This window comes from Nycticebus coucang, chromosome 21, assembly GCF_027406575.1.
Source record: "Nycticebus coucang isolate mNycCou1 chromosome 21, mNycCou1.pri, whole genome shotgun sequence".
Taxonomy (NCBI): domain Eukaryota; kingdom Metazoa; phylum Chordata; class Mammalia; order Primates; family Lorisidae; genus Nycticebus; species Nycticebus coucang.
Genome location: NC_069800.1, coordinates 24,761,926 through 24,787,874, shown reverse-complemented (window position 1 = coordinate 24,787,874; position 25,949 = coordinate 24,761,926). Strand labels below are relative to the sequence as shown.

Genomic DNA, 25,949 nt, shown 5'->3' with positions numbered 1-25,949 from the left:
CCAGAACGTCCTTCTAGCTTTATCACCTGCTATGGAACATTCTGTTTTGGCGAGACATAGGGAAATATTGAAACTGTGTGATCATGGGGAAAAGATCTCTATTCAGATTATACAACCCATTCAGGAAAAACAACCAAGAATAATAATGGCCCCCAAACAGGGTGAAAACCAAGAGCATTGCTGCTAAGTACGATGAGAGATGATCACAATTCCTTCTGCTGCCGCAAAAGCTATATATTGAAATAATGGTGAATTATACATTTTATTAAATATGTTACTAAATATTTCAACCATATTAAAGTTGAAATGAAGATATGAAAAAAATTACTATTCTTTATTAAAGTTACTCTATAGTCTAAATTTCTAAGCCATCTCTTTGATAGCTAATGATTCCCTGAGTATTTTCAATGTATATATGAAGTATACATGTTTTTCTCTGGTTCATCTGCCTTCTGTTACAGGGGTCCCAAGCTAAGAACTCAAAAGGGTAGAAGGAAAATTACTTTTCTTTCATAGCAAACGTGATGTCTAGTGGGTGCTTGTGTCTTTTCCCTGGCACCATGCTGTGCCCTTCACGTTCTCACAACCACACCAGGAGCTGGTTGCTGGAATCAGTTCATTTTAGAGATGTAGAATGGCAACACTCAGGTATTTTGCCTCAGGCCTTAGAGCCAGCATGGATTGGGGTCTGCATTTGAACCCAAAGCTCTTAAATCACTGTATTAGGCATCCCTGCCCATCAGAAAATTGACAATATTTACCAGGATAAGTATTTTAATAGTGATGGCAAGTAATATTTCTTGGGCATAGTACTAAAGTTACAATGTACCAAACCCTGCCCTAAGTGCTTACATACCATCTATATTATTATCTCCCATCGTGAAGGTGAGAAAAAAGAGACACTGAGGTTCAGGGACTATCTCAAGTCCTTGCACCTGGAGGAGGCAGTCTAACATCTGTGCCCACAGTCATCATGCTGTGCTGTGTCTTTTTTTTTTTTTTTTTTTGTAGAGACAGAGTCTCACTTTATGGCCCTCAGTAGAGTGCAGTGGCATCACACAGCTCACAGCAACCTCCAACTCCTGGGCTTCAGCGATTCTCTTGCCTCAGCCTCCCGAATAGCTGGGACTACAGGCGCCCGCCACAACGCCCAGCTATTTTTTGGTTGCAGTTCAGCCAGGGCTGGGTTTGAACCCGCCACCCTCGGTATATGGGGCCGGTGCCTTACCGACTGAGCCACAGGCGCCGCCCTGTGCTGTGTCTTAAATACCTACTCATTTAATTTGGGGCTTCTCAAACTTGAGCCTGCATCTGAGTCACCAGGAAGGCTTGCTAAACAGATTCTGGGATCCCATCCTTGGGCTTTTAATTCAGCAGATCTGGGATAAAGACAGGGATTTGCATTTCTAGCAAATGTCCAGGTTTTGGAGATGCCCAAGGACCCAACTTGGGGAAGCAGTCATTTTATTCCTATAGCAGCCTGCCAAGAAGATGCTACCACCTCCCCCATTTTAGAGGGAGCCTTAACAGTTTCACCATCTGCACAGTGCCTGGCACACAGTTACATGTCAATTGATAGATTTTGAATAAAGCAATGCAAGGAGTTGCCCAAGATCTCATAGCTTCATGGCACCGAGGAGTCAAATTCATATTGTCATTTCAGAGAAAAATCTTTTTAGAACAGTTCAAGGAGGCAAAGCTCTTGAATTCTCCATCTCCCACAAGATCTCAAATAGCTTCCTGAATGCAGTGAGCACCTGGGAATAGTGCTCAGTTGAACCGAAATTAGAACACTACCCAAAAGTTAAGATTCAAGTAATTATGTTAGATTAGGAAATATTTGTTGTTTTCTTTGGGTTCCTGCTCCTTTCCCTCATGAATCACAATTCAGTTTGTGGCTACAGGTTGCTCTTGTGTGTATTTTAACAGACAGCAGCTCGGTTCTTCACGTAGATTAACCCCGGAGGACAGAGAACATGCGTAACAGTTTTTGTTCATTCTTTTTAAGCTTGAACAATATGCTAATGAGATCAATGTCTCGTTTGACTTTCATCGTGAGTAGCAATCAAACGTTGCTATCATTTATATGTTTCTCAGAGTAAATGAAAGCATTTAACAATGCTTCACTTTGATCACCCACATGTATAGAAATTAGACATACATGTTAGAAAATGAAAGGAAATTGATACACTTGAGGTGGGAAATGGAGCCCCACCATGACAGGAGCTTTGAAATAATTCAACTTACAAAGTTTTAGGGCCTTTGTATAACTTGGCAATTAAGTTGAGCTCTGGTATTCTCAATGACGAGTTCATGGAAGATAAAGCTTTGTACATTACATTCTGTATCCAAAACTAACCCCAGCATCTTCTCTGTCTTTCTTCTCTTGACCTTATTTCCTTCCAGATATTCCTAATCCAAGCCAAAGGCTCAGGGATGGAGGCCACCCTCACCTTCTTCCCTTTGCCCTCACCTTCGCCTCCCATCACTGCCCTGTGCTCAGACTGCGCTGACTGTGGCTGATGCTATTGATAGGCCCCCGATGCCCTGGGCTCTTTTGCCAGCTCCCTGTCCCCTGGCTGATGCTGTTGACGAGCCCCAGATGCCCTGGGTCCCTTCCCCAGCTCCTTATCCCTTTAGTCCTTATTCCACCTGCTTTGCTCCCAATGGTTTCGACCGGAGGCTTCTTCAGAGATCTACCTTGAGACTACTGACACTCTTTCCTCCCAATACTTAGTAATTTATGTTACCCCGGGGTGGCCTATAATCAATGACAAACTGGTATAGAAGTATGAAAGCCCAGTTCCTTTACCGTCAAGCAAAACAAATTCTGAAGTACAACTGATGCCTCAGATGCCCCTGTGGGATCACATTAAGGCTGGCCCTGGCTTGGCCTCTTCCTCGTCCCTGTCCCGCTCACCCATTCTCCTTCTGGTTCCCCTGGGGGAACATCACTTGCTCACTCGCTCTCACCTCGGGGTTTGCTTCTGGACAACTTCACCTACAACAGTCTCTCTTGAGTGTCACCTTTCCATTCCCAGATCTGCTACCCTCCACACCCCTTATAGATAAGCAATTTCCAGGGCCACCAGGAACCTCCCAGCCCTCTGCCCTCAGACAACCTCTTAATATTCTTCCCTGATCACATCATCTCTCCAGTCAAAATCCATCAATGTTTCCTCATTTGCTGTGGAATGAAAGACAAACTCCTTGGCCTCAAATTTAAAGCCCTGCACCATGACTCCAATCTACTAATCTTTAATCTCTGTTTATAAATTCCTAACAGTGTATGGAACATAACTCTGACAAATCACTGCCCCACTGCCTCAGCCCCCTTCCTCTGCTCAAAGCTATTTCTATATGGAACGTCCTCTCACTCGAAGCAACAAAATCCTGCCTGTCCATCAAGTCCCCTCTCCAAGGGCCTTTTCTATTGTTTGTATTAATACTTCATTGATTCTCCATTTGATTAGTTTCCTATTATTCCCATAACAAATTTCCACAAACTTCCTGGCTTAAAACAACACAATTTATCATTTCACAGTCTGTAGGTTAGAAGTTCAGGCAAACTTGACAGCATCCTCTTCTTAGGATGTCACGAGAATGAATTCAAACTTTTGACCATCTGGACTCTTACCTAGAGGATCCTGGGAATAGATCTACTCTAAATCTCCTTTGAGAATTTAATTCCTGTGGTAAAGAACCGAGGTCCCCAGATCCCTCTTTTGTCGAAGCTAGTACTTCTCAAGCTGTAATTCTCTTCGAGAACTTTTGCTTCTATTGAATCTCCCCTGTCTCCTGCTAAGAAAGTTCTCTGTTCTTACAAGATATGTAATTAGATATGATGAAGGTGGCTATGGTTTTTCATGCTCACTCTAACTCTCTGACTGAAAGCAAATTACCCCAAAATGCCAGAGCCACACCATGAAAGGAGACTGGACCTGTGAGTCACCTTTTGGAGGACAGAAGGATTCTCCTCATTCACACTGGACAGTGGCATGTGGGTTAAGCCAGGTTGTGTTGAGCTACTGAGATTTTAGGAATCTTTGTTGTAGGAGCAATTGCTATTTACCTTGATGAACACACCAGGCTTCAAACTTAGGTGAAACCTGGATCTAGCATCTGTGCCCTTCATCATAATGTCCTTCCTTCTGTTCCTCCTCCCTTTTCTCAACAGTAATACTTCAAGGGAAGTTTTGGAAGAACCCGACATTCATGGAGAGGATGTAAATGTGGTCATGTAATGTGTCTATAGCACACCTTGTATCATGGTGACTCAGATGTTTGCATTTTAAGTCTTGGCTGGGGTCTGCCATCACCTTCTTTTCCACTTCCCAATATTCTTAGTTCACTGTTTAATAGACAGTCAATAAACACTTGCTGAATTAAATGTAGGAAAATAGGATTTTAAAAAACAAATTAGTTGTACAAAATATATTTTAAGAAAAGAATTCAGGGTACTTAAAAAAATTAACCACTCCCAAACCTTAAGAAAGTATTCTACTGACATAGAACGTGTACTAGCCAAAGGACTCTCACCTAACTTTTTTTGTTTGTTTGTTTTTTGAGACAGGGTCTCACTCTGTCACCCTCGGTAGAGTGCTGAGGCATCACAGCTCACAGCAACCTCCAACTCTTGGGCATAAGCGATTCTCTTGCCTCAGCCTCCCGAGTAGCTGGGACTACAGGCGCCCACCACAACGCCCGGCTATTTTTTGTTGTAGTTGCCACTGCTGTTTTAGCTGACGGGGCCGGGTTCAAACCTGCTACCCTCAGTGTATGGGGCCAGCACACTACCCACTGAGCCACAGGTGCCACCCTCACCTAACTGTTTATACCTGTCAGCTGGTAACTCCTTGCAACAAATTTATCAGGAAGAAACTTATGTTTACATTGGAAATATCAAAACACAGCAAAGACCTCTGGAATCTTATTTAATGATACATGTGGTTATTTTACAAATTCTGTATGTTCTCTAAAGCAGTGAAATGGATAATATCTCTTTTTCTGATACTGAAGGTCAAAGCACAGAGGGAGACCTTTTTTCCCCACCATGAGTGTACTCAAATAGAAGGTGTATATATATATATATATATATTTCTCTTTGAACTTTTCCCAAATTTATGTATGATTCGGCAGACTTATTTGGCAGGGAAACTCCAGAAACGAGTGTGATTACTGAACTAATTCTATTCCATCTCATGCCCCTGGTTTAAAATTACAGATTTTAAGAAGGACCAAGAAAAGGATATAAAACCAAAGAACAAAAATACAAATTCTTTGTTATAATACCAAATGTTAGAAACCTGGAATAATATATCCTGGAACTAACCTCAAAGTAATGTGCTTCTAACATGCTTCTAAAACCTCTAAAATTCAAATGCCCTCTTTTTTCCCCCCAAATTCTCTGCCCAATGTCCACTTACTATTGTTCTGGAATATAAAGCTCTTTCACAATTACAGTTATGAAGTTTAAATTCACATATAAATGTGCATTTTATCTATAAATACATTTCTGTTTTAAATGTGTATATATGTATATATTACCACAGATTGCCAAATTATAAAGATTTCCATACATTTTCATCTACAATGATGAGGATAAATGCTGTCTCTCCCACCCTCCCCTCTTCCTTGAGGTCTAGACCCAAATTTTCACTGTGCAATGAACCTCTCCTCAGGTGTCCTGCAGTTTATTAAATTCCATTAGTCCCAAATCAGTTCCGTCATTTTGTTTCTAACCTGTACTCTTCTAAGGACCGTCTTGACTAGAATTGCTGAAGCTGATGTGGTGAAACAGCTTCAGCCGCGGGGGATTCCTGCACAGAGAATTGACAGCACTTGCCTTGCGGGTGGAACTGTGCGTGTGCGGGGAAGTAGGGCAGGTGGAGGTGAGAGAGAGAGAAAAAGGAGAACCAAGAATGACTTTATTTTGGCCCTCAGAGAATGTTCTCCCACCCTGCCTTAGCTAAGGCTCCCTCTAATTCTAGTCTGGACAGAATTACAGCAGCCACCTGGTTCTCACCACCGCCCCCCTTTTTTTTTCAGGCTCCCATTTTCCTTTCTGACTCCTTCAAAATTATCTTCTAGACCAGCTGTGGTCCCCAACATTTTTGGTACCAGGGACCAGATTCATGGAAGACAATTTTTCCACAGGCCTGGGGGCCAGGGGTGGGGAGGGGAGGATGGTTTCCAGATGATTTAAGCACATTACATTTGTTGTGTACTTGATTTCTGTTATTATTACATTGTAATGTATAGTGAAATAATCATAAACTCACCACTATGCAGAATCAGGGGAAGCCCTGAACTTGTTTCCCTGCAACTAGACGGTCCCATCTGGGAGTGGCAGGAGTCAGGGACACCCAGAGTGTGTTGTTTATGTCCTCAGCCCCACCTCAGATTATCAGGCATTAGATTTTCATAAGGAGCATGCAAGCTAGATCCCTCACCTGCCAATTTACAGCAGGGCTCATGCTCCTTTGAGACTCTGATGCTGCTGTACCTGCTCTGGCAGGAAAAGGAGCTCAGAGGTGGTGAGCAACAGAAAGCAGCTGCAAATACAGATGGAGCTTTGCTCACCTGCCCCCCACTCACCTTCTGCTTTGCAACCTCACACCGTGGACCAATACCAGTCGGTGGTCTGGGCGTTGGGGGCCTCATTTCTAGATTATCCCATAAGTCTCAAAAGCATCTCCTTAGAAAACAGAATCAATCAAGACCTAGTTAAGTAACTGAATCCACACTAATTATGGTCAGAAATTATTTATAGCGAGGGAGACTGTTCCCTAGATTGGAAAGCAGAAAGAGCGCGGAGGAGACGCCAAGTTAAAACCAGATATTTGGAAGTTATTGCCACTTCTAGGACTGAGGTAATTTAGACAATTAATAACGGAAAGATGTGGTTACTACCCTGAAGGCTGAAATAAACAAAGGAGAGAGGGGAGGCACCTAGGACCCGGAAGCTTGGAGAGACTCCTAAATTCTCTTGATTCCAGACTTATCATTCTCTTAAACCCCATCAGTTGTGTCTGTTATTTACTCTATTTGAAATTTTACTTGCCCTGCCTGGAAAACAGCTCTGGAAAGCCACCTCAACGTCTTCAAGCAGAGTAAATCGCACAGTCTTGGTTGACAGTTTTGTGTTTCCATAGCTCTGTGTCAACGTGGATCGTATTGCATTGTCATGTAGCTGTTGACAGAGCTGTCTCACCCACAGGACTGTGACTTTTGCAGCTAAGAATTATGTCTTGCTGACTTCCCAGAACTCATCTGGAGACATGTGTTACATCAGCCACAGAAGACACGTGCTGATATTTCAACAAGGCTTTGAGTTTCAAATTGGAGTACAAGATCAAATACTACTTTGTTCACTGTTTGTACCAAAGCTATACACAATAATTAGTGGACATTTTACTTGTATGACATCTTTATGAGTAAGTTTTTGTGTAATTAAAAACCCTCCTACACTTAATAGTCAGCTCAGCATCGTTTGGGGGAGGCCCGCCTGGGTGGTGGTTCTCCTGGTCTCTGCTTGTTCAGGCATCTCTGCTCAGCTGTGGGTGGGCTCAGGGCTGGCTGGGTCTCTGAACCTGTTTGTGCTCCCAGTGGCACCGTGCATCCACCTGCTAGCTTGGGCCTGGTAACAGGGCAGGGGTCAAGATCACTTGAGGGGTGTGCTTACACTAGTTCACCATCATGTCTGCTGCAGTTTATTAGACAACAATGACCAGAAAAAACTCAAGAGGTGGGCGGCACACGGAGCTCAGTGGGAAGGGCATTGGCCACATACAACAAAAAAATAGCTGGGCGTTGTGGCGGACACCTATATTCCCAGCTACTTGGGAGGCTGAGGCTTAAGCCCAAGAGTTTGACACCACAGCACTCTACCCAGGATGACATACATAGTAAGACTCTGTCTAAAAAAAAAAAATTAAATTAAAATAAAATTAAAACAGGATAACTTTTCACCGATCAAATTAATCATTTTTTTCAAGTGTTATTTTCAATTCTGGAAAAGATATGGTTTGTCATAGAAACATAATTCAAACCCTTATAAATTCAACATCAAGTTTAACAAAATATGTAATCATAAGTTAGAAATGTAGTTAGATACATGCCAAATATGAATCTTTCCATCAGCATTTTTTAAATAAGAAATCGAGTATTTAAAAAAAAGAACTAAATTCTGCTAATGGAAACATAGTCAGTAAAATATAGATTCAAATGACAGATAACTATGGAGCCAATTATATTTTCAGGGATAATTTGTGACATGAGAACACTTGTAATAGAATGTTAAATGCACAAATTGAATTGCCCAATTTGAAATACAATGATTTCTCAAGACAGTGATATTAGCTTTTAATGTTTACTCTCCCCATCTCTCTGGATTTCTTTCTGGATTTCTTAGGTTTTCAAAATTTATCATACATCACTTTTGTAATAAAAATTTAAAAAAACTGGCTCGTTGCCCGTAGCACAGTGGTTACGGCGCCAGGCACATACACCAAGGCTGGTGGGTTCAAGCCTGGCTCTGGCCTGCTAAAAAACAAAGACAACTGCAACCAAAACATAGCGGGGCATGATGGCAGGTGCCTGTAGTCCCAGCTACTTGGGAGGCTGAGGCAAGACAATCACTTGAGCCCAAAAGTTTGAGGTTGCTACGAACTGTGACACCATGGCACTCTATCCAAGGTGACATAGTAAGACTGTGTCTCAAAAAATAAAAAAAAAAACTCAAGAGGTGGTGATATAGATCACATCTTTTATTGGCAGGAGATTCAGTCCTAATGCCAGCATCCCAGTTCTAAGCCTCAGCCTCAAGAAGCCTTGCACATTTCTGCTTGGTCTTTCTTGAAATCTTACCACCACCATGACAGACAGCCTGGACTTACCTGTGGGGCAATTAGTGACCCCACAACAGAGAGTCCATTCGTCTCATCTGCGGGCATCCTACAGCCTGCTGGCCCTCCAGACATAAAGGAAAATACAGCAAAGACCTGCAGAGATGCTGCTCAGATGCTGCTCAGACAAGACCAGAAAAGCAATAACAAATTTTTACTATTTGTAAACCTCTGAGTTTGGGGATAGTTTGTTATACATCAATAGCTAGCGGACAGGGAGCTTATTACCAGCCTGTCATAATAGTATTCTCTGTGCTGATCTAAAGTCATCGTGGAGTTGTTTTCTTTATTTATTCTTGAAGGTGTTTCCTTGAGTCACACATTCATACACATTGTCCTTCTTTCCTTCCTTCACCTCCCATTGTCCAGTGACAAGTGTATGTAGTTTGTACAGCCAAGGGCCAGTATCTTTTATGTTATCTGTCTTCAGTAGAGACAGTGGCCAGAGCACAGGCTTCACGGTCAGAAGTTCTAGGTTTAATCCTGGTTCTGACACTGACCCACAGTACATCTTGGGACAATTCCTTTGATCTATCTGAGCCTTGGATCTGTATCTGTAAGATGAGGATAATGATGCAAACCCAGGACCCCCATATACACCACACTGGTTGTTCATGGCACAATCCCAAATGTCACCAGCTGTTGTTCTTCAGCATATAACCTGCATGGCTGGACACAACAGCCATGTGTTGCTTGGGATAAACATGAATCTTATATGTTGTAGGTACTTAATAAAGGTTAGTTGTTTTTCTTCTATTTCCCAATTTATTGTCATAATATTAAAACCCGGAATCCAAAAATTGGCTAATTTAGGCCATGGAGCAAATCTGGCCCAGAGTCTGTTTTTGTAAATAAAATGTTATTGGAAAACAGCCACACTCATGTCTCTGGCTGCTTCTGCTCCACCAGTGGCAGAGAGGAGTAGTTGTAAACAGTCCAAAATATTTATGACCTGGCCCTTTACAGACCAAGTTTTCAGAACAAGCTCTAATGTCCTATATGTTTAATTTTTTTTCTTTTCTTCTTTTTTTTTGTGTGTATATGTTTGAAAATGAAAAATATGGAATGCTTCACGAATTTGCATGTCATCCTTGCTCAGGGGCCACGCTAATCTGTGTGTTTAATTTTTATGGCATTTAAGAACCACCCAGAGACTTTGTTCAAAAATTCAGATTCTCGAGCCTCACCGACCAGAGATTCTTGATTGGTAGAGCTGGGTGAGGCCTCAGCATCTGCATTTACCAATAGCACCCAAGTAATGTTGGCATCGCCAGTTTAGGGAGCACACTTTAAATAGATGCTCTAATCACCTGACATGATGTAATTGTATTGAATCCTCATTTTGCAAATAGCCAGGTCTTAATTGAAAACCCATGCAAACACGCGGAGCCCACTTTACAAAAAAGCTCAAAATTGTGCTCTAGGAATTGGCTAATTAACAATGGCTAACCATTTTAATCCCAATGTGCCTTAGAGAGAATTCATGTTTATTCACAGAAGGAAAATGTTATAATAATTTAGGTCAAGGACAGCAATCACCAGCCAAAATCAGAAACCAAACCACAAAAATAAAATAAAGAATATATCTTGGGTTTTAATTATTAGCCTGTGTGCAAAATGAAAAATCCATCTCAAGGTTTTCTTACATTAGAAAGCTTTACTCTTTCTAATTATGCCATTTGTCCAATTTGCCCTAAAATATCTAATAGTGGTGTACTTGGTGACAACCGTATACTCCATGGCTCAAAATAATTTATATTTTCCCCACTAATAACAGATCTCAGATGTTCTCTTGACAGTCTTAAAGATTTCAGACTGATTACTAACAAAGCAGCTGACTTAAGACATACGAGGTCAGATCTGTTGTGATCCAACTAATGATATTTGAAAATCATTCTACAATGAGCTTTTATAAATTATTATAATTAAGCTGGTTGTTATGAGCTTGCCCTTCCTTGGTCCCTAATTTAATTTCCTTTAATGATTTCTTTCTTCTCCCCATCTTTCTCCTTCAATGCTTAAAATAAAAAGAGCAAATCACTTCCTTTTAAAGTCGCATAATGTACCCTCATTTTATCTTTGTCATTTAAATCACACTCCTTTTATTAGTAGAAAAATGACCTGAATATTATTTTGAGTCTATTTTAAATATAGAATAAGCCTCAGAGAGCAGGCGACTCTTAAAAAGCTGGGAGAGAGTTTAAGGTCCTCTCTGTGTCCAGTCCAAAGACAGAACATTCGGAGTCAATGCTAGCTTCTGTGATGTGTGGGGCCTTGGAGGGGAGATCTGGAACAGAAAACCCACACACTCCAGGTGCAGATTCGAAGATTTATGAACTGTTACAACAAAACACACACCCACACACTCTAAAGGAATTGACTCTAGATCTTATAATGTGTTCCTAAAATAAATCGCGCATGCCAACTGAGGTATTAGAGTAAAGAAGATGAGCTTTGGGTAGAGAAAAATCAGATTTATATCCAAGTTCTACCTTCCTCCTTTGTTTTCTTCTCTTCTCCCTCCTTCTTCCCTTTCTTCTTTCCTTCCCTCTGTGAAAGTTGATCATATGAATTGAGTCATTCTTGTCAGACCCAACTAAAACAAAGTAAGAAGCTAGAGAGAAAAAGCTCTCAGGACACATAACATTGCTCCAAGAATGAGAGTCTCAGCAAGCCTGGCTGATGAAACTGCCTTCTGTAACCTGAGCCAGTTTTACTAAATGGCCATTAAAACAACCTGCTGCAACTCTCAGACCAGTTTTACCCACCCACTGCTATCACTCACCAATCAGAGCTTGTCAGCACCCCCAAAACTTTACTGTTGCCAATGAACTTTCTCAAGGAGCAATAGGTAACATTTCTCCATTTTATAAAACCTCCAACCTCCTTTTTGTTTTTCGAAAATACAGAAGATCACCAGGTCTGCATTTATCCAGAATTGCAATTCTTTCCTCCCCCAAAAAATTACATTTAGAGATTCATCTTTACATATTTCACTTTGACTTTGACTCTTCCTGTCTTCCTCCTCACCTCCCCCTCCTTCCCTCTCTCCCTCCCTTCTCCCTCTTCCCTTCCTTCCCTCCTTCTTTCTTCCCTCCCTCCCTCCCTTCCTTTTCCCTTCCTTTTGGCTATAATTCCTTGAGTACTTTTCCTAATTTCCACAGTTATTACTTTTCTACTTGTAAAACAGAGACTGGAAAATTACTACCACACAGGTTTCACAAGGTCTATTAGGATCATGGTTTGACTAAAACAATTATTTGTAATTCTTTTTTCCTTTCTATTTTTCTACATTTTTCAAATTTTCTACAAGGCAAATGTATTTCTAGAATAAACTCGAGAGCCAACATATAGCATAATATTTAGGAGCATGGATGTGTTCAGTGTGCCTATGTTCAAACATTGCTCAACTGATTACTAGTTGTGTGACATTAGGTAAACTAAGTAATCTCAATATGCCAATCTCTTAGGGTAGTAAATGGAAATAAAATAAGTATCCTACTTCATTAGATTTTTTTGAGGATTAAATTCATTAAACTTCATGAAAAACTTATGCTGAATAAGTATTAATTATCATCACAATGATCACTTTGATGATTATAAAATAGGATGTTATTCATTTAATCTCTTTGTCTTTAACCTCTGTGAGGATCCCAGTGTATGTGTCCCCCAAAATTCATTTGTGGAAATCCCAATTCCATAAGTGATAGTATTACGAGGTTGGAATATACTGGGCAGGTGAGTAGATCTTAAGGCTAGAACCTTCACTTTATTGTCCTTATTTTATAAACCTGGGTAAGTTCATTTGCCTCTTTTGCCCACTGAAGACACGGAAGTGGACCTGGAAGAGCACCCTCAGCAGAACCCAACCGTGCTGACACCCTTGTCTTGGACTTCCCAGCCTCCAGGACTGGGAGAAAATTAATTTCTGCTGTTCATAATCTATTCAGTTTGTAGTATTTTGTTACAGCATCCAGAGGTACTGAGATAGCTTCTATCTTACTGTAATATAGAACCCAATTCTTATTGACCACCATCTCTATATCCATCCTAGACGTTCACATTTGTATTCTTTTCATAAAGTAAATAGGATTTGGTTTGATAGATAGTCCTGCTTTTTGGAATCACCTCCCAAATAAATATTTGCCTTTGAATATTTGTCTCTGGGTCTGTCTGCTTCTGAAAGATCCCAGACTAACATGTAAATTTAATGCTGAGAATGTTAAATTGAAGTAAGCTGGATAAACCTAAAATTCATAGCAGACTTCCTAGGAAGTAGAAAAGAGTTCAGTGGATTAAAACAAGTATTACTTAACTCTGAAAATCAGAATTTGAAAGCAAGAATGGGCTTGTTCAGTAGGTTCCTGTGTACAGGGGAGGCAGGCTGGTGTCAATCTTGATCTTACTAGTGATTTAGTAAACTAGTCACCAAGATTGCAGTGATAGGAAATATCATCAGGACTTTTCTTGGAGTACACTTGATACTATTTTCTGACTAAAAAAAAAATCACATAAGCAGGGGAGATGAATAGGAAATTCACAAAAGCAGAATAAGATGAGTTAATCTGTAGAGGTGATGAGAAAGTCATAAATTTATCATAAATATAAAATCTTTCAAAAACAAATGCCCAATTCTTTTTCTATCGGTATTGAAAATCACAAAACAATAGCTGGGCGTTGTGGTGGGTGCCTGTAGTCCTAGCTACTCGGGAGGCTGAGGCAGGAGAATCACCTAAGCCCGGGAGTTGGAGGTTGCTGTGAGCTGTGTGACGCCACGGCACTCTACTGAGGGCAATAAAGTGAAACTCTGTCTCTACCAAAAAAAAAAAAAAAAAAAAATCACAAAACAAGACTGACTTTCCTACTGAAAACAATGTAAAATGCAAGCTAAAATATAAATAATATATATATATTTTGAGACAGAGGCTCACTCTGTCACCCTGGGTAGACTGCCATGGAGTCATCATAGCTTACTACAGCCTCAAACTCTTGGGCTCAAGTGATCCTCACTCTTGGGATCAAGGGATCTTCTTGACTCAACCTCCTGAGTAGCTGGACTACAGCCGCTGGCCAAGACGCATGGCTTGTTTTTCTATTTTTTTGTTGACACGGGGTCCCACATGTAGTCACTCCTGAGCTCAAACAATGCACTCCCCTGAGCCTCCCAGAGTGCTAGAACTACAAGCATGAGCCACCATGCCTGGCCTATAAATAACATTTGTAATTGCAAGCATGAGTGTAAAAGAAGGTATGAACTTTTCACTCATTGAAATTAGGAAAACAGATAGTCCAGCAAAGTCAAAGGTAACTTCAATCTAAGGATGTTCATCAGGTACCAGGGACCCTAATATATGGTGGCTTTCCAAGTCTGGATAGGGAATAGGGTTGGCTAGAACCTGAGGACAAAGCCGGAGCTCCCCTCTTACAATGCGGTCCACAAAGGGCTGTTCTCAGAGTAAAGATAAATGGGAACAAAACAAAATAAAACTATCTTTGCTGCCCGCACGCTCCAAACACTCCATGTTTTATACTACGTGAGTCAGTTAATCATCTCAGACCTTGGCACTGAGTGGAAAAATAAATAAATAAAAATAATAAAATAAAATAATATACGTGTGTGTGAGATTATATAGTCACATTCTTTTCATAGGTTTGTAATCCAATTTGTACTACCTTACTTGTCTGATCTGAAAAACTTTAAGCTGAGAATTAAGCTTTAAATTGTATTTTATGGTAAGATTAGCTTTAATAAATAAACCCTGACATATCAGTGGCTAAGCCCAACTCACATTTCTTTCTTTCTTTTTCTATTTTTATTTATTTTTATTTTTACATTTTATTAGCTACAGTACAGATCCTAGAGCTGCTTCTTTCTCTGCCTTCTCCCCAACCTTGGGGTCAGGCCTCCCCGGGAGCCCCTGCCTTTGCTGCCTGGGCCCGCTGGAACTCCCGCTGCAGCTGAGCAAGGGTTTCCCTCTGTTGCTCTGACTGCTGTTCAAGTTTCCGGAGCTGGGATTCATATCACTTAATTTCAGCTGTGATATAGTCCAGCCTCTTACCCACTGTGGCCCAAGCCTCCTCCAGCTCCTATTTGACCAGCATAGGACCCAGAAGTTTAAAGACCACATTGGACCCATGCAGCAAGGCCATTTCCTACTTCACGATGTTATTTTCTGTAAGTCGTGCCTCAAGCTTCTGCCTCCCTGACACGGATTTACTCAAGTCCTTCTATAGCTGTTGATATTTCTCCACTTCTCCCTGCAGCTTCTTCTGGATCAGCTCAGCCATGGTGGAGATGAAAGCCTACTCAGGTTCTCCCTTCAGTATTCTCTTTTTTTATTCTTATTTTTATTAAATCATAGCTGTGTACATTAATGCAATAATGGAGCACCATACACTGGTTTTATATACAATTTGACATATTTTCATCACACTGGTTAACATGGCCTTCCTGGCATTTTATTATTATTTTTTTTTTTATTGTTGGGGATTCATTGAGGATACAATAAGCCAGGTTACATTGATTGCAATTGTTAGGCAAAGTCCCTCTTGCAATCATGTCTTGCCCCCATAAAGTGTGACACACACCAAGGCCCCAGCCCGCTCCCTCCGTCCCTCTTTCTGCTTTTCCTCCCCCGCATAACCTTAATTGTCATTAATTGTCCTCATATCAAAATTGAGTACATAGGATTCATGCTTCTCCATTCTTGTGATGCTTTACTAAGAATAACGTCTTCCACTTCCATCCAGGTTAATACGAAGGATGTAAAGTCTCCATTTTTTTTAATAGCTAAATAGTATTCCATGGTATACATATACCACAGTTTGTTAATCCATTCCTGGGTTGGTGGGCATTTAGGCTGTTTCCACATTTTGGCGATTGTAAATTGAGCTGCAATAAACAGTCTAGTACAAGTGTCCTTATGATAAAAGGATTTTTTTCCTTCCGGGTAGATGCCCAGTAATGGGATTGCAGGATCAAATGGGAAGTCTAGCTTGAGTGCTTTGAGGTTTCTCCATACTTCTTTCCAGAAAGGTTGAACTAGTTTGCAGTCCCACCAGCAATGTAAAAGTGCTCCCTTCTATCCACATCCACGCCAGCATCTGTAGTTTTGAGATTTTGAGATGTGGGCCATTCTCACTGGGGTTAGATATCTCAGGGCTGTTTTGATTTGCATTTCTCTAATATATAGAGATAATGAACATTTTTTCATGTGTTTGTTAGCCATTCGTCTGTCATCTTTAGAGAAGGTTCTATTCATGTCTCTTGCCCATTGATATATGGGATTGTTGGCTTTTTTCATGTGGATTAATTTGAGTTCTCTATAGATCCTACTTATCAAGCTTTTGTCTGATTGAAAATATGCAAATATCCTTTCTCATTGTGTAGTTGTCTCTTTGCTTTGGTTATTGTCTCCTTAGCTATACAGAAATTTTTCAGTTTAATGAAGTCCCATTTGTTTATTTTTGTTGTTGTTGCAATTGCCATGGCAGTCTTCTTCATGAAGTCTTTCCACAGGCCAATATCTTCCAGTGTTTTTCCTATGCGTTCTTTGAGGATTTTTATTGTTTCATGCCTTAAATTTAAGCCCTTTATCCATCTTGAATCAATTTTTGTGAGTGGGGAAAGGTGTGGGTCCAGTTTCAGTCTTTTACATGTAGACACCCAGTTCTCCCAACACCATTTATTGAATAGGGAGTCTTTCCCCCAAGGTATGTTCTAGTTTGGTTTATCGAAGATTAGGTGGTTGTAAGATGTTAGTTTCCTTTCTTGGTTTTCAACTCGATTCCAAGTGTCTATGTCTCTGTTTTTGTGCCAGTACCATGCTGTCTTGACCACTATGGCTTTGTAGTGCAGAATAAAATCTGATATGGTGATGCCCCAAGCTTTATTTTTATTACTAGGAACTGCCTTAGCTATACGGGGTTTTTTCCGGTTCCATACAAAACGCAGAATCATTTTCTCCAAATCTTAAAGGACGATGTTGGTATTTTGATAGGAATGGCATTGAATAGGTAGATTGCTTTGGGAAGTACAGACATTTTAACAATGTTGATTCTTCCCATCCATGAGCATGGTATGTTCTTCCATTTGTTAATATCCACTGCTATTTCCTTTCTGAGGATTTCATAATTTTCTTTATAGAGGTCCTTCACCTCCTTCGTTAGGTATATTCCTAGGTATTTCATTTTCTTTGAGACTATGGTAAAGGGAGTTGTGTCCTTAATTAGCTTCTCATCTTGACTGTTATTGGTGTATACAAAGGCTACTGACTTGTGGACATTCATTTTATATCCTGAAACATTACTGTATTTTTTGATGACTTCTAGAAGTCTTGTGGTTGAGTCTTTGGGGTTCTCTAAGTATAAGATCATGTCCTCAGCAAAGAGGGAGAGTTTGACCTCCACTGCTCCCATTTGGATTCACTTTATTTCCTTGTCTTGCCTAATTGTATTGACTAGAACTTCCAGCACCATGTTGAATAGTAAAGGTGACAGAGGACAACCTTGTCTGGTTCCAGTTCTAAGAGGAAAAGCTTTCAGTTTTACTCCATTCAGTAAAATACTAGCTGTGGGTTTGTCATAGATAGCTTCAATCAGTTTTAGAAATGTGCCACCTATGCCTATACTCTTTAGTGTTCTAATTAGAAAAGGATGCTGGATTTTATCAAATGCTTTTTCTGCATCTATTGAGAGGATCATGTGATCTTTATTTTTGCCTCTATTAACATGGTGGATAACGTTTATGGACTTGCGTATGTTAAACCAGCCTTGCATCCCTGGGATGAAGCCTACTTGATCATGATGAATGACTTTTTTGATGATAAGCTGTAATCTATTGGCTAGGATTTTGTTGAGCATTTTTGCATCTATATTCATGAGTGAGATTGGTCTGAAATTCTCCTTTTTGTTTGGGTCTTTTCCTGGTTTTGGTATCAGGGTGATGTTTGCTTCATAGAATGTGTTGGGGAAGATTCCTTCTTCCTCACTTTTTTGGAATAATTTCTGCAGTACAGGAATAAGCTCTTCCTTGAAGGTTTGATAGAATTCTGGTGTGAAGCCATCTGGACCAGGGCATTTTTTGGTTGGAAGATTTTTTATTGTTTCTTTGATCTCAGTGCTTGAAATTGGTCTGTTCAAGAGCTCTATTTCTTCCTGGCTAAGTCTAAGGAGAGGGTGTGATTCCAAATATTGATCCATTTCCTTCGCATTGTCAAATTTCTGGGCATAGAGTTTCTGGTAGTATTCAGAGATGATCTCTTGTATCTCTGTGGGATCAGTTGTTATTTTCCCTTTATCATTTCTGATTGAAGTTACTAGAGATTTTACTTTTCTATTTCTCGTTAGTCTCCTCAATGGTTTATCTATTTTATTTATTTTTTCAAAAAACCAACTCCTTGTTTCATTAATTTTCTGAATGATTCTTTTGTTTGCAATTTCATTGATCTCTGATTTGATTTTGGATATTTCTTTTCTTCTACTGAGTTTAGGCTTTGATTGTTCTCCTTTTTCCAATTCCATAAGATGGCTTGTGAGATTGTTGATGCGCTCTCTTTCTGTTTTTCAAATGTAGGCATCTAAAGCGATGAATTTTCCTCTCAAAACTGCTTTTGCAGTATCCCACAGGTTTTGGTAGCTTGTGTCTTCATTGTTGTTATGCTCAAGGAAGTTAATGATTTCCTGTTTTATTTCTTCCTGCACCCCATCTGTTATTCAACAGAAGATTGTTTAATTTCCATGCCTTTGTGTGGGGTGGAGCATTTTTGTTAGAGTTGAGTTCCACCTTTAGTGCCTTATGGCCTGAGAAGATACAAGGTAAAATTTCAATTCTTTTGATTCTGTTGATATTTGTTTTGTGTCCCAGGATATGATCAATTTTGGAGAATGTTCCATGGGGTGATGAGAAGAATGTATATTCTTTATCTTTGGGATGGAGTGTTCTTTTTTTTTTTTTTTTTTTTTGTAGAGACAGAGTCTCATTGTACCACCCTCAGGTAGAGTGCCGTGGCGTTACACGGCTCACAGCAATCTCCAACTCTTGGGCTTACGTGATTCTCCTGCCTCAGCCTCCCGAGCAGCTAGGACTACAGGCGCCCGCCACAACACCCGGCTATTTTTTTTTGTTGTTGCAGTTTGGTCGGGGCTGGGCTTTAACCCGCCACCCTCAGCATATGGGGCCGGCGCCCTACTCACTGAGTCACAGGCGCCGCCCTGGATGGAGTGTTCTATATGTATCTATCAAGCACAGTTGTTCTAGTGTCTCATTTAAATTTCTTGTATCTTTATTTAATTTCTGTTTAGAGGATCTTTCCAGCTCTGTAAGAGGACTGTTAAAGTCCCCTTTTACTATGGTATTATCAGATATCATATTGCTCAGACTGAGTAAGGTCTGTTTCAAGAATCTGGGAGCATTTAATTTGGGTGCATAAATATTTAGAATTGAAACATCTTCTTGTTGTATTTTTCCCTTGACCAATATAAAATGACCATCTTTGTCTTTTTTGAGTTTAGTTGCTTTAAATCCACATGAATCTGAAAATAAGATTGCAACTCCTCTTTTCTTCTGAATGCCATTTGCCTGAAAAATTGTCTTCCAACCCTTGAATCGAAGCTTTAATTTGTCTTTTGAAGCCAGGTGTGTTTCTTGCAGACAGCAAATGGATGGCTTGTGTTTTTTAATCCAGTCAGCCAATCTATGTCTCTTCAGTGGGGAATTCAAGCCATTAACATTTATTGAGATAATTGATAAGTGTGGTAGTGTTCTATTGATCTTATTTTGTGAGAGTCCATTGCTTAGTTTCATCTTTTGCATCAGTGTAAAATTTAGGTTCTGTCCTTTAATTTCTGAGTTTTTCCTTTGCTGCTGATACATTGTGATGGTCAGTGTGTACAACAGGTTGAAGTATTTCCTGTAGAGCTGGTCTTGTTGTGGCGAATTTCCTCAATGTTTGTATATCCGTAAATGATTTGATTTCTCCATCAATTTTTAAGTTTAGCTTAGCAGGGTACAGAATTCTGGGCTGGAAATTGTTCTCTTAAGTAGATTAAAGGTAGATGACCATTGTCTTCTTGCTTGGAAAGTTTCATTAGAGAAGTCTGCGGTCGCTCTGATGGATTTGCCCCTGTAGGTCAACTGGCGCTTACTCCTGGCAGCTTGCAGAATCTTTTCTTTTGTCTTGACTTTGGACAGGTTCATCACAATGTGTCTTGGAGAAGCTCGGTTAGAGTTGAGGCAACCTGGGGTCCGATAGCCCTCTGAAAGCAGTGTGTCAGAATCTTTGGTGATATTTGGGAAATTTTCTTTCATAATATTCTCTAGTATGGCTTCCATTCCTCTGGGGCATTCTTCTTCCCCTTCTGGGATTCCTATAACTCATATGTTGGAATGCTTCATAAAGTCCCATAATTCTGACAGTGAACGTTCTGCTTTCTCTCTCTTCTTTTCTGCCTCTTTTACTATCTGAGTTATCTCAAGAACTTTGTCTTCTACCTCTGAAATTCTTTCTTCTGCATGGTCTAACCTGTTGCTGATACTTTCCATTGCATCTTTAAGTTCCCTAATTGACTGTTTCAGTTCCTTCAGGTCTGCTATATCCTTTTTATATTCTTCATATTGTTCATCTCTTATTTGATTCTGTTTTTGGATTTCCTTTTGGTAATTTTCCACTTTATTAGCAGTTTCCTTCATTACTTCCATCATTTCTTTCATTGTTTTCATCATGTATATTCTAAATTCCCTTTCTGTCATTCCTAACATTTCTTTACAGGTGGAATCCTCTGCAGTAGCTACCTCATGGTCCCTTGGCGGGGTTGTTGTGGACTGGTTCTTCATGTTGCCTGGAGTTTTCTGCTGATTCTTCCTCATGAGTGATTTCTTTTATCTGTTTCCTTGCCCTAATTTTCCTTTCACTTCCTCTTGCTCTTTAAGTTCTCGTGCAGTTGCAGGTGGGTTTAGACCGATTGAACACATGCGACCACTTGCCGGTTTTCCACTGTTTTAGTGCTCCTCTTGGGGTCCAGAAGTCTCTCGCTGACTCTCTGTATCCTTGCAGGGGTGATGATAGGCAAATCCCACCAGCCAGAGATGCCTGGAATCCTATCTCCCCGGACTCACGGTGCCTAGAAGCAAGGAAGCTGTTACTCGGCCGCCATCTTGCTCTCCTCTCCCTTCCTGGCATTTTCTTAGTTATTTCTTAACACAGTAAGTCACATTTATTTCTTGCTTATACTACTTATACTTGCTTATACTACTATTCAATGCCACAGGTTTGGGACTGGAGGTGAGGAGCTCTCTGAAGACCTCTGCCTCGTTACATGTCCCGTAGGGCTTCCCTGAGCGTCACATCTTCCTGTCAGTCAGAGGAAGAGGGGCCGTGTAGGAATGTTCAGGGGTGATGCCGTTCAGCATGAAAAATAGCCCCTAACGGTTGTGATGGGACAACTAGCTACTCAGGGGGCTAAAGTGGGAGGATTGTTTGAGCCCCGAAATCTGAGGCTGCAGTGAGCTGTGATCATGCCACTGCACTCCTGCCTGGGCAAAAAAACGATAAATAAAAAACTCCCTGCAGTGAATCAGGTCTCCCATTCCACTCTTGCAATGTACCTTTGAATAGGTGGAAGCTACTTTCCCACTCACTGGATCTGGCTTGGACTTAAGCCTGTTCTTAAAAAGGTCTGCCCTGAACAGAAACTAACAGACATTAGCCAACAGAATGTGGTGGAAGTAAAATTACAGAAATTCTAAGCTCAAGACTTAAGTGGGCTGGCAGCAGCTATATTTTCCCTGTTGGGCCCAACTGTCATGTTGTAAGAACGACCAGGCAATCCAGGGGGAGAAAGAAGCCATGTAGAGGTCATGGGGGATGGGACATCACAGAGAGAAGCCACGAAGAGGAGCAGCTCAGAGTGAGCACCAGAGCCCCCAAACACGGAAGAGATCATGCTGGGCTTTTCAGCCCAAGGTGACTTACAACTTAATGCAGGACCAAGACAGAGCCCAGGTCAGCACAGCAAAGTACTGCCCAGCCAATTGGCTGTTGAAATAAATAACAAAATGGTTGCTCCTAGGTACTAATGGTACTAGGTCCTGGAGGTCGTTTGTGACAGAGCATTCAGTAACTGAAATGGATGTTCATTCAAAGGTGAGGTTTTTACGGGTTGGGATTGGAAGTGAGGGAGCCCTCCATTCATATTCCATTAGCCAGACCCATAGCACAAGGCCAAACTCAGCTCCAAGGGAGGCTGGGAAATACAGCCTAGCCACGCATCCAGGAAGCAGAAGGAAGCGTTTTGGTGGACAGCTAACCTGTTTCTACCACAGTGCTCCCTGTTTGATAGTTCCTATGCACTCAAAATAGACAGAATCAGATAGTGTCTGAAGGAATTTACCTTTCCTCCAGACTTCAAAGAATTAGCTCCTAATAAAGAAAAAAAAGGGAGACTTTTAAGTCTAGCTATTATAGCTATTTCAAAAGAGCGCAGAAGAATATTATTCTCCCCAAATTCAAAATCAGTCCATTCCTATAAATATGATGTATCAAGCCTGACTCAAAAGTAATAGGAAATCTGAGTGGCTTTATAACCATTAAAGTTAAGAATCAGTACTTTAAAGCTTCTACACAATGGAAATCTCAGATCTTAACAGACTTACAGGCAAGTTCTAACACACATTAAAGGAAATGGTAATTTCAATATTACTCATATTCTTCTAGAGAACAGCAAAAGAAAGAGCATTGCCCAACATTTTATAAAACTAGTGAAATTATGACTTAAGCACCTAACAAAAAGAACCAGGAAATGGAAATTTACAGAAAATTCTCACTCATGAACATGAGCATGTAAATCTGAAAGAAAATTTTAGCAAACTGAATTGAGTAGAGTATAAAAAGAATACATTATACATCACAATCAAGCTAGATTTATTCCAGGAATGGGAGGTTTGTTTTTAAGAAGTTACATGTGTGGGCAGCACCTGTGGCTCAAAGGAGTAGGGCACTGGCCCCATTTCCCGGAGGTGGTAGGTTTAAACCCAGCCCTGGCCAAAAACTACAAAAAAAAAAAAAAAGTTACATCTGTATATAAATATGTATATTTATATGAAAATTATACTAATGAAATTCACTACATTAACAGATTGAAACAGTCCAGTTTCAGTCTGACATATATGGAGCTTGGGAAGTTACCACTCATCCTAACAATATGTAAATAGCTAAACAAACTGAAAATCAATAGCTCTTTGACTTAAGTCCATCAGAGAGTTGAGGTCACAGGGCAAACTCCTATCCTAAAAGTTGGAGAGATTGACAGATAGGCACAAGAAATCCAAACTTACTTAAACAGACATGTACAGGTGAAAACCAAAGCAAGAAGCAGCACCGGGTTAAGAAAACTAGAACTGTGGAGAGGCGGAGCAAGATGGCAGCCGAGTAACAGCTTCCTTGCATCTGAGCACCGTGAGTCTGGGGATATAGAACTCCAGGCATCTCTGGCTGGTGGGATCTGCCTATCATCACCCCTGAGAGGATACAGGGAGTCAGCGAGAGACTTCTGGACCCCAAGAGGAGCACTAAAACAGTGGAAAACCGGCAAGTGGTCGCGTGTGTTCAATCCGTCTAAACCCGCCCGCAACTGTAAGTTCAGTAGCAGCAAGACTGCAAACCAGAAAGGCCTTACCGGTGAACTGTTTTGGTGTCTTTGGACTTGGCACTCAGCTGAACTGCCTTGGGGTGAGCCTGAGCGGGAGTGCGGAGAACTTTGGCCTTTGTCTAGGGCCCCAGTCTGAGCCGCTGAGCCAGAAGGAGCTAATAGTGTTTGGCTCTGGGTCACAGGCAGACATTGTTTGTGATCTGCCCCGGCAAGCTCCGCCCTCAGGGTCGCAAAGCTGGAATTGGGTGGGAGCTGGTAACCCAGCGACCAAGTAGCCTAAGGGTGGGGTTTGAGCCGCCTTGCAGCCCTAACCCTCAGGGGAAGAGGGAGACCAGTTTTGACACACAGGGTAAGTATATAGCCACTTCAGCAGTGATTCCAGTGACAAGCACTTCCCTGAGAAAGCTTCTGCTCAGTAAGTGAACAAGTTCAAAGTGCCTTTTAAGTGGGCTGAAGAGAGATTTACGGTGTCTACCTGCTGGGATTTGACAAACTAGCAGCCTCCAGTCGTATCAGAACTGTGATTAACATCTCATACCCCAGAAGACCACGTGTTGCCCAGACAATATTTAATAACATATACATACTGCTTTGTATTTGGTTGTGTTTTTGTTTTTTTTTTTTTGGTTTGGTTATTTTTTTTGTTTATTTTGATGTTGTGGATTGTTGTTTTGTTTTTTAAGTTCAACCTTTTCCATACACATCCTTTTTCTTTCTCAATTTCTCTAGTTTAAGTATAATTTCCCATTGCTGCCTATTTCAATAATTAGAACTTCATTTTTGTTAGTGTTTCTACCGCTATTATTTGGTTTTTCCAGCCAATTTTATCCCGTAAAGTTTTCTGTTTGCTTGCTTTGGTTTGATTTATAGCATTTTTGTCTTTCCTCTCTACTTGGTGGAGGTGGGGTACTGTGTCTGATCAGGTTAGCAAAGAGCTGCTAACCTCAAGGGAACCACCCCACTGGGCACCCCCAGAAGGTGGGTTTTTTTTTTTTAAGGTTGTATCAAAGTACCCTACTGTACACCTATATTGCTCTGTCTCCCTCTTTCTGTGCCTCTCTTCTTTTTGTCAATATTCCTTTTACCCACCCCCTCTCCTTTCTCTATTTTTCTTTTTTTTTTCTTATCACTTGGTCCTCCTTTCTTTCATCCCTTTTTTGCTCTTAAACCTTCTCACCCTTCTGGTCCTGTAACCCTTAGTCCACAGGCATGAGAACTTAAAGAGCAAGAGGAAGAGAAAGGAAAATTAGGGCAAGGAAACAGATAAAAGAAATCACCCATGAGGAAGAATCAGCAGAAAACTCCAGGCAACATGAAGAAACAGTCCACAACAACCCCGCCAAGGGACCATGAGGTAGCTACTGCAGAGGATTCCACTTATACAGAAATGTTAGGAATGACAGAAAGGGAATTTAGAATACACATGTTGAGAATAATGAAATAAATGATGGAAACAATGAAGGAAACTGCTAATAAAGTGGAAAATAACCAAAAGGAAATCCAAAAACAGAATCAAATAAGAGATGAACTATATGAAGAATATAAAAAGGATATAGCAGAGCTGAAGGAAATGAAACAGTCAATCAGGGAACGTAAAGACGCAATGGAAAGTATCAGCAACAGGTTAGACCATGCAGAAGAAAGAATTTCAGAGGTAGAAGACAAAGTTTTTGAGATAACTCAGATAGTAAAAGAGGCAGAAAAGAAGAGAGAGAAAGCAGAACGTTCACTGTCAGAATTATGGGACGTTATGAAGCGTTCCAACATACGAGTAATAGGAATTCCAGAAGGGGAAGAAGAATGCCCCAGAGGAATGGAAGCCATACTAGAGAATATTATAAAAGAAAATTTCCCAAATATCAGCAAGGATTCTGACACACTACTTTCAGAGGGCTATCAGACCCCAGGTCGCCTCAACTCTAACTGAGCTTCTCCAAGACACATTGTGATGAACCTGCCCAAAGTCAAGACAAAAGAAAAGATTCTGCAAGCTGCCAGGAGTAAGCGCCAGTTGACCTACAGGGGCAAATCCATCAGAGTGACCGCAGACTTCTCTAATGAAACTTTCCAAGCAAGAAGACAATGGTCATCTACCTTTAATCTACTTAAGAGAACAATTTCCAGCCCAGAATTCTGTACCCTGCTAAGCTAAGCTTCAAAATTGACGGAGAAATCAAAACATTTACGGATATACAAACATTGAGGAAATTCACCACAACAAGACCAGCTCTACAGGAAATACTTCAACCTGTTCTGCACACTGACCACCACAATGGATCAGCAGCAAAGTAAGAACTCAGAAATTAAAGGACAGAACCAAACCTCCACACTGATGCAAAAGATGAAACTAAGCAATGGACTCTCACTAAAATAAGACGAATAGAATACTACCACACT

At 40.7% G+C, this 25,949-nt stretch overlaps 1 non-coding gene and 1 pseudogene across 1 annotated transcript; both read right to left on the bottom strand.

Moving 5' to 3' along the window:
• Positions 1 to 9,960: 9,960 nt before the first annotated feature.
• LOC128574335 (U6 spliceosomal RNA) lies at positions 9,961 to 10,067 on the bottom strand. The gene has a single exon (XR_008376710.1). It is a non-coding gene; the product is annotated as a U6 spliceosomal RNA (small nuclear RNA).
• Positions 10,068 to 14,804: 4,737 nt separating this feature from the next.
• LOC128574118 (prefoldin subunit 6-like) lies at positions 14,805 to 15,194 on the bottom strand (annotated as a pseudogene).
• Between the last annotated feature and the right edge of the window lie 10,755 nt (positions 15,195 to 25,949).